This window comes from Malania oleifera, chromosome 9 (genome assembly GCF_029873635.1).
Source record: "Malania oleifera isolate guangnan ecotype guangnan chromosome 9, ASM2987363v1, whole genome shotgun sequence".
In the NCBI taxonomy this organism is placed as follows: domain Eukaryota; kingdom Viridiplantae; phylum Streptophyta; class Magnoliopsida; order Santalales; family Ximeniaceae; genus Malania; species Malania oleifera.
The window spans coordinates 10,262,019-10,271,680 of record NC_080425.1 but is presented as its reverse complement, the minus strand read 5'-3'; the positions used below and the strand labels follow the sequence as shown (position 1 = coordinate 10,271,680).

The window sequence follows — 9,662 nt, the reverse complement described above, 5'->3', positions numbered from 1 at the left end:
ATTCAAAAATGAGAAAGATTGAGGAAAAGGAGGAAACTTCCCGAGATTTTTGGAGAATCCGTCGAGGAATTAAATTTTCAGCTCTGTACTCGTGCCAAATAAACTTGCATAAAAAATCTGAATTATTCAAAAGTGCATAGATAAATAAATACATAAAGTAATAAATATAAAAGAAATAAACAAAAGAAAAACTCTTTGGGTTGCCTTCCATAAGCGCTTGTTTTAACGGCTCCAGCCAGACGTTTCAATCTTCATCAACCAGGATCTCCAAGAGGAATAAATGCATAGTTCCTCTCCATTTTTTCTCCATACTAATGCTTCAATCTCTGACCATTCGCTCTGAATATGTTTTCCTATCTTGTCCTTCAAGTCTATCGCTCCAAAAGGGAAAACTTTGTCAATTGTATAAGGACCTGTCCATCTTGACCTTAACTTACCTAGGAAGAGTTTTAATCGTGAGTTGAAAAGTAGAACCTGCTGTCTTGGAGCAAACTCACGCCCAATAATCTGTTTTTCATGCCACTTCTTTGTTTGCTCTTTGTAGATTTTTGAATTTTCATACGCATCACCTGAGAATGCATAACGAAGATGCTCAGGGAATTGTTTCAACTCTGGAGATATAGGCTGCTGCATCTTTTATTTAGAGATTACAGAATCTGTCTTTGCTATCATAGGTTCTAGCCTTCCCACACACTGCTGTGTTGCAATCTACTGCAAGGATCGTTCTAGGTGATCATCTTGTACATCTTTTTGAAAGACTTTTTCTACACCTTGCTGAATGACATCTACTCGAAAGCAAGTGCTCGGATCCTCTGGGAATCTCATGTCTTGGTAGATGTTGAATATAACCTCTTCCTTGTCCACTCTCAATGTTAACTCGCCCTTTTGAACATCAATTAAAGCCCTTCCAGTGGCCAAGATTGGTCGGCCAAGAATTAGTGGGACTTCTTGGTCTTCCTCCATATCTAACACCACAAAATTAGTAGGAAAAATAAATTTATCCACCTTTACCAATATGTCTTCTATGATTCCATGTGGATACTTGATGGATCGGTCTGCTAGTTGCAAAGAAATGATTGTTTGTTTCATCTCTCCAAGTCCCAATTTCTTGCAAACAGAAAGTGGCATAAGATTAATGCTAGCTCCAAGATCACATAAAACTTTATCAAAAAATAAATTTCCAATAGTGCAAGGCAAAGTAAAACTCCTTGGATCTTTTAATTTTTGCGGCAATTTCTTTTGAAGAATAGCACTACACTTCTCGGTAAGCTTCACTGTTTCGAACTCCTCCAACCTTCTTTGCTTTGAAATGATGTCCTTCCGGAATTTGACATAGTTTGGCATTTGTTCCAAGGCATCTGCAAGAGGAATATTTATGTGAATTTTCTTAAAAATATCCAAAAACTTAGAAAATTGCTTATCTAATTTTTGTTTTTGAAAACGTTTAGGATAAGGAAGTGGAGTAGAGAGAATATGAGGATTGTCAGGAAATGAAATTGCTGGAAGCGTGTCCATCTCTCTTGGTGTATCATCCATAATCTCCTCTTCTTCCCCTTTATTCTTGCTTCGGCCATTCTTTTTAGGTGTAGGTGTGGACATGGTTTTCCTTGCTGGTGATTCTCAATTTCTCTTCCACTCCTAAGTGTGATGACATTGCATTGTTCCTTTGGATTCACTTCTGTGTTACTAGGAAAAGTTCCTATCTGTTGGGTATTTATGGTCGTGGCAAGTTACTTAATTTGCATTTCAAGATTCTTCATAGTGGCTCCCTTATTATTGCAATGAGTCTCAATGTTGTCCAACCATGAATTAGTATTTTTATACCTTGCTTTTGTCTCTTCAACAAATGATATCATGGCATCCTCAAGTGACATCTTCTTCTCACTTTGTTGACTATCAAATCCTGCAGGAGGTTGCAACACATTCCTTGTATTTCCATAGGACAAATTCTCATGATTTCGAAGCCTAGGATTATAATATTGTGGCAAAGGATCACCACGATAATTGTAGTTTCGATTGTTGATGTATTGAACCTGTTCATAACTCGCTTCATTGCTCGGATTTGTCCTACTTGTAGCTGCCACATATTCTGCACCTTGTGGTATCCTTTGGGTTGTCAAAGCTAAAATTTGATGGGATAGAGAAGCAACTTGAGCTGAAAGTGCAGCAAACGGCTCCAATTCATGAATTCTAACAACTTTCTTAGTCATAGTTCTTTCAATTGGCCATTGATAGTTATTTTAGGCCATTTCTTCCAGAAGAGTAGTAGCACCTTCAGGTGTCTTTGACATCAAAGTTCCCCCAGATGCAGCATCAACTAAAGTCCGCGTTTGCCCATCTAAACCATTATAAAACATCTGAATCTACAACCAATCCGGCAATCCATGTTGTGGGCAGCGTCGAATCAAAACTTTATACCTTTCCCATGCCTCAAAGAGTGATTCAAAATCATGTTGCTTGAATTGACCAATCTCACTCCTTAGTTAGGCCATTTTTGCTAGTGGAAAGAATTTAGCTAGAAATTTTTCTGCCATGTCCTACCAACTAGTGATACTCCCACGTTGTAGAGACTATAGCCAACCTCTTGCTTTGTTCCCCAAAGAAAAAGGGAATAATCTCAGTCTAATGGTGTCTTCAATAACACCATTAATCTTCACAGTGTCACAAATCTCTAGAAACATCGCCAGATGGATATTGGGATCATCAAGTGGTGATCCACTGAATTAGGCCTGCTGCACCATGCTGATTAATGCGAGTTTGATCTCAAAATTGTTGGCATTAATGGGCTGGCGTCTGATACCCGAATAGTTGTCATTCACAACTGGCGGTACATAATCCTTCAAGGCGCGTGGCTGCGCATTATCTTGTCCGTTCTCCATGGCTAATACCCTCTTTTTCCTTAGTGCTCTAAGCGTTCTTTCAATCTCTGGATCAAAAGGAATAATGGCACGAGTTCTAGCACTGCACATCCAACATAAAAAAAAAACACCAGAAATATAGAAAAATTATAATAATAAAATAAAATAAAATAAAATAAAACGAAATAAATAATAATATAAAAATAAAATTTTAAATCAAAACCAAGATTACTTTGTATCGATATTGGCAAAAATAAGAAAAACTCAATCCCCGGCAACGGCGCCAAAAACTTGACCAATGCAAACTGCAAGTGCACAGTATCGTAGTTTTATAATATAATGATGTGTAGAGTATCATCCTCAGGGATTGATGTCTTAATTTTTACCAAAACTAAATTTATAATAACCTTGATTTTATTTAGAAAAATTAATAATTTTAGACTTCGAAATTTAAACAAAGTTACTTTAAATAAACTATTTAGGAGAATTTAAAATTGGATGCTGCGTATCAAATTACTGATGGTGAAAACTTCTAGGAAATCGATTTCACCTAATTTCTCACTATGTTTTACTCATCTAGTAAAGTCGAATTCGTATTCTCTGTTTGTTAGCAAATCTCTAATTTTTCCAAAAGCCTCTTTCGATAGTCAATCAGAACTTATTCTTGTTTATTATTTAACATATGATTATGCAGATTAATAACGTAAGAACGGAATAAGACCCTCAATTTTTAATGCTATGTAAGTTCATACAAGTCTTTTGATCTCTATATTTACCTACGCTGAATTATCCAAGATATATCCTATAATCCCCCCTTTCGGTAGCAAATCACAAAATTAATATCATTTAATTAATGGCCAGTTAATTAAAAGCATTAAGCGCAAAATAACTCAAACAAATATTAATGAAAACTACTTTAGATTAGCATCAAAGAGCAAGCATAGTTCGAAACTGGTTACATCGTTTTCCTATAATACAAAAATTTAGTTTATTCCGAAAATTAAATCCAACAATAAAGATTTCACCATATTTTCTTCTATTTGGAGCGTACGGGAAAAATCAACACTCGCAGCACTGCCGTCGTGCGTCGCAAACACTCTGAGCACTGCCATTGTTCACCGCCTTCCTATTCCGAAAAGATATTAATTTTCTTTATGCCATCAGCCACCTTCTTTGCTGCTGTGTTTGTTGAACTTCAATCGCGCAGTCCGTAGAAGAAAACCTCAAGAAAAAATTCTCCCCTTTTTCCTAAATTTTGGTGCAGTGTCTCCCAGCTAAGATGACCCCTAAAAATCTCTTCTTGTGCACGGCCTCCCCTTGTTCACATCTCTCCAAACCCCCAACGCCTGCTGCCCCCAATAAGAAAACCTAAAAAATATCCCACCTTCCTTTTCTTACCTTCCAAAATCCTTTTCTTTTCTTCTCTTTTAATTTCTTTTCCTTCCATTTCTTTGTGTAATCCAGCACCTCACCCAACTAAGATGACCCGGCTGCATAGCCGGGTCACATCTCACCTTTTTTATCTTTTTATTTTTTTCTTCTTTTCTTTTCCTTTTTCAAAGGTACACAATATGCCCTCCACCTTTAAGCCTAATTTGGACCCTCCTACTGTCTGTAACTCTCAATGCTCAAAACATAAAAGTTGTATAACTCATTATCAGATTTCTTTAAAATTTTGAATCGTGTCGATTAGAGTTTAGACAAGAAAGTTACGCCTAGATTACAGAGAATTGTCGAAATAGTCCATAAAACGGCGTATGGTAAATTCACGTCTGATTTCAACCTTGATACAACCAATATTTCGCAAAACTCAAAGCATGAAAATTGTAGAGCGTTTTCTTATCTTTCTATGGCATCTTGAATTATATAAATCGAAGATTAGATGAGAGAGTTACGCACAGATTACAAAATACCATCGGTTTTTAGCTTCCAATAACTGTCCTGCAATAAACAAATACCAAAATTTCATAAATCACTCAATAAAACCCAAATATTATAAATAAAACTCAATGTTAGAATATTAAGAGTAATTAGACATTTAAATAAAAATATATGATTTGTAATGCATGAATTAAAACTCGTAATTACGCAATTTAAGTGCGTAATCACCATGTCAAGGCAGTCCCGACTAATTCCTCCACCTCTTGAAGTACCTAGATTGCCCCTACAACTCCTATCACAGTTAACTTTTATCCAACCTATTGAAGGTTTAACCCACGAAATAATTTTTCCAGACCTATCGTAAACTCCTTGATGCTTAATTGAAACTCATTCAAAATCTTAATGTCCAACTTCTTCAATTTTGGAAAAGAATTGTTGCTCTCAGCAATAAAACTAACCCAGAATTGAACATATCTCCACATTTGATCAGCACTTTGAAAAACTCCTTCTATTCTCACTTTACATCTACAATTCCAGAGGCACGACGTAATCAAACACGGAATCAGCCCGAATAATATACCTTTAATAGACAAATTTTTAGCATAGTGGAACCAATTTTCCATTTGGTTTTTCTAGGAAAGGGATCATTGGAAAGGAATCCCCAATGCCACACTAGCCTGACACCAAACCTCTGAAGCCACCTCACCTAAAGAAAGAATATGATCAATGTTTTTCTAACTTCTCTAAACGCAACAATCACAAGACGAAACCATCGATATTCCTTTGGCTTGAATTCTATCATCTACAGTCAAACATCTAAACCAGGCTCTCCATAAACACATTGAGATTCTTCTAGGCAATAAAGAATGCCAAAACCAGTCATTCCACAAAAAATTATCACTTCTACTCCTCATTGCCTCCCAAGCCATTTTTATAGAGAAATGACCGTTAGGGGGCAGGCTTCCAGACAAAAATATCCTGCCCACTCTTACCCGCCAACACCTAATGCAAAATTTCCCTTGTTTTATTGGTACCAACCAATTCCACTACTAAATTAGAGTTCCGATTATTATTTAGCCAGCAATCCTTAATACACAGTTTCTTGTTCAAAATATCCTCAGTGCTCACAGATAACGGGCCTGATGACAGCCACTTGTCGAGCAAAAAAGAAGAGTTCTCACCTCTCACCAAAATTTTAACGTTATCCATAACTTATGGAATGGTGGCCATAATTTATTTCCAGAACCGAGTCATTTGGTCTCCCCTTCCTAATTAATAAATGATCATTTTTGCAATATTTAGCCCTGAAAAAACCTGCCCACAAATTGTTAGAGGTGAGTAATCTGAAGGCAAATTTCATGAGGAGAGATTTCTGAACTTCCTTAAGATCTCTCAGGCCCAGACCCCTTTCTGAGGTAAGTTTACAAATTTTCCTCCAAGAGCACCAATGAATCTTCCTCTTATCTTTCATCTCTCCCCATAAAAAATTAGAAAGAAGAGATTTAATTTGAGAATATGTGACCTACGAAACCTTAATAACAAACATAAAATGAATAGGCATGCTAGACAACACATGTCTTAATAAAATCAATCTTCCACCTTGCGAGAGCAACTTAGATTTCCACCCTACAATTTCCATTCTAATCTTCTCCACTAGAGGCTCTAATGTTTGGGAAGACAATTTTCCAAACACCAAAGGCGCACCCAAATATGTAACTGAGAATTTACCTTCCATGAAACCCGTGATTCTCAATAATCTACGCTTCCGAGCAGGAGTGATGTATTTCAAAAGGAATAACATTGACTTTGTCTTATTAATTTTTTGTCCCGACCACTTCTCATACATTTCCAGAGTGTAAATTAAATTTCTAATAGACCTCTTCCCACCATTCGCAAAAATAAGAATATCATCTGCATATAACAAATGTAACACCAATGGGGTCCCAATTGGGTGACTAAATTGACCAATCCGACTAGTCTCATAGTTTTTCCTTAGCAACCTTGACAAAACCTCCTCCATTATGATGAATAAATAAGGAGAGAGTGGATCCCCTTGCCTCAAGCCTCTTGTAGATTGAAAAACCCTTTAAAGGTTCCGTTCATCAAAACAGAAAATCATGGGGACTCCATACAATTTTTTATAAGTTTGCTAAACCTCTCAGAGAAACCAAAAGCCTTAAGAACCTCCAGAAGAAAATTCCAATTCACCCTATCATAAACCTTAGCCATATTGAGTTTTACCATCACATTGCCGCCAGTGATTTTTTTGTACAAAGACTGAATCATTTCTTAAGCAAGTGTAATATTTTCAAAAATACTACGCCCACGAATAAAAGTGTCTTGTTCATGCGAGACCAACTTATCAACAACTTCGGTTAGTTTAAAAACAATAATCTTGGAAAAAATTTTATAAGCCACAAAGCATAAACTAATAAGCTGGAATTTATCAAAGCTAGAAGGATTATCCACCTTCAGAATTAAAACAATAAACGAAGAGGAAAAAAACTTGGAAAGAGTAGAGCCCTAAAAAAAATCCATTGCCGCATCCAAGAGATCTTTTTTTACAATATCCCAGCAAGATTTTAAAAAATCAGAGCCAAATCCATCCGGTCCCAGACAGCTTTCTTTGGGAATAGAGAACACTGCTCTTTTAACTTCTTCTTTTGTCAGTTCGGCGCAGAGGAAATTATTATCAGCATCTGAAATTTGTCTTTGAATTAACTCGGAGTGATCACATTATTCAACCGTTGAAGACTCCAAAAGAAAATTCTGGAAAAAAAACAGTTGCTTCATTATGAATTGCTTCCGCACCCTCCAAAATCCTCCCGTCATTCAAAATCATACGGTCTATACGACTCTTATTCTGCTTCTGATTTATAACTAAATGGAAGAATTTAGAGTTTTGATCCCCCTCAACCAACCATTTTTTTTTTTTCGCAATTTGTCCTAGGCGAGATGCTTCTCTATTCTCCCACACCTGAATCTCCAACTTAGTAGTCAAGTAATCAGCTTCGACATCCATAGAAAAACCTACTTGCAGTTGATTTCCTAAATATTCCATCCTTTCCTCAAGGGCATTTAAATTTTCTCCCACTCTCCCAAAGACATTTTTATTCCATGCACGTAATGCAACTTTAGTTCTCTTAAGGTGAATAGCAAGTTTCAAAAGACCTGAGACCGAGTCATTCCTGATCTAGGCATCTTTAATGCACGACAAAAACATATCATGTGAGCTCCATATATTCAAGAACCGAAATAGGGTAGAGCCATACCGAAAGAAAGACGTATTTGTATACACCACCATAGGGCTATGATCTGAGGATTTCTGACTCAGATATTTAAATTGAGCTGAACCATATAGGTTGGAAAAACCATTATTAATAAGAACACGATCAAGCTTATCCCAACTACGAGCCACCCTTTGCACCACGACATTCGTGATCCTGTGCTTGATAAATCAAAGAGACCACAATGATGTAAGCAGTCATTAAACTCCATCATAGGTAATAGAGGTCTTGGATTTCCACCAATTATTTCGGTATCCGTTTGAATAACATTAAAATCACCCAAGACCAACCAAGGAAAATCTGATTGGCACTCCTCCAGTTGCCTTCATAACTCTCTTCTTTCAACATAAGAACATTTGGTATAGACAAAACTCACCAAAATTCTTTGTCTGTCCTTAAAAAACCACTCGAAAATCTTTTGAGTCGTGATTGAAATCACTTCAAAGGAATTTATATCCTTCCAAAACAGTCACAATTTACCGTCCGCTCCTGATTTTCATTAGATATAAAATGGTGATATATCAAAAAATTACCCAACATTACCATCTGCTCCCCAGCCGCGAAAGGTTCTAAAATAGCAAACAACCCAACATTAAACTTTTTAATTAGTATCTTTAACCTACCTCTAGACCTGCCTAACCCCCTAATATTCCAAAAAAGAATTATATCAATCATAAATTTAATTTATGCGGTCGGATGAGAACCCTCTGAGATTTCCACACAGAAGTTTTTACGGAAATCCATCCCTGCCATGTATCATACTCATACATTTTTTTTCTTTACCCTTTAAAATTGATATTTCACCTTCCTCCCTCTCGAACGAATAACCTCGAGCCAATTCCTTATAATGTAAACCTTGGTCCCCTCCTTCAGTCAATTTAAAACTATCCACATGATCCACTTCCTCTTGAGATATAGGTTCATCATTTGAGACTCGAGGAATCTTATCACACCCGACCTCCTCACACACCCTTTCATTCCTCTCTGTTGAACCTTCATTCCCATTATTTTCTAATCCCCTCTGCAGTATATCAGAATTTTGCCTTACATGATCCCCTTTTCCTTGAACCACAGGGATTTTCGCTATTTCATAGCCCCTATCATTAATTTGCTTCGTCATATACACATTATTGGGCTTTGCTTCTTGCATCACCTCTTTGCCCCTTTATCCATGTCAGTATCAGTTTTTATCACACCATCCTTAGTCTTTGGTTTCCAATTTTTTTTGTTTATATATATTTTTCATCCTCCCTTCGCTTCTCTCCCACCCTGCAAACAATCGAGGTATGTTCTTACCTGCAACATTTAAAGCAGAAAAAACTCATCTTTCATATCTGGCCTCTTGCCAAATACAATGTTTCCGAGATAATACAAGAGGAAATCTCTTTACCGGTTCCATTGTTAGGTCAACTTCCCACGCAAATACGTGTCCCCGATGCTCTCATAGGGGTTGATGTTTTGTATCATAGTAAAAAATTTTGAAAAATAAAATTAGAAATAAAAATTGAAAATCAAAATGAAATCTAAAAATAGAAAAATAAGCAACTTGTTTGGTTAGTATTCATAAAATCAGCAATATGTTGATTAATGTTTGTAAAACTAAAATAAAATAAAAAATGGATTAAGAAAATGTTTA

The 9,662-nt window shown here is 36.4% G+C and overlaps 1 non-coding gene across 1 annotated transcript; it reads left to right on the top strand.

Moving 5' to 3' along the window:
* Window positions 1-2,379: 2,379 nt before the first annotated feature.
* LOC131165132 (small nucleolar RNA R71) lies at window positions 2,380-2,486 on the top strand. Its single transcript, XR_009139453.1, has one exon. It is a non-coding gene; the product is annotated as a small nucleolar RNA R71 (small nucleolar RNA).
* Window positions 2,487-9,662: the final 7,176 nt, after the last annotated feature.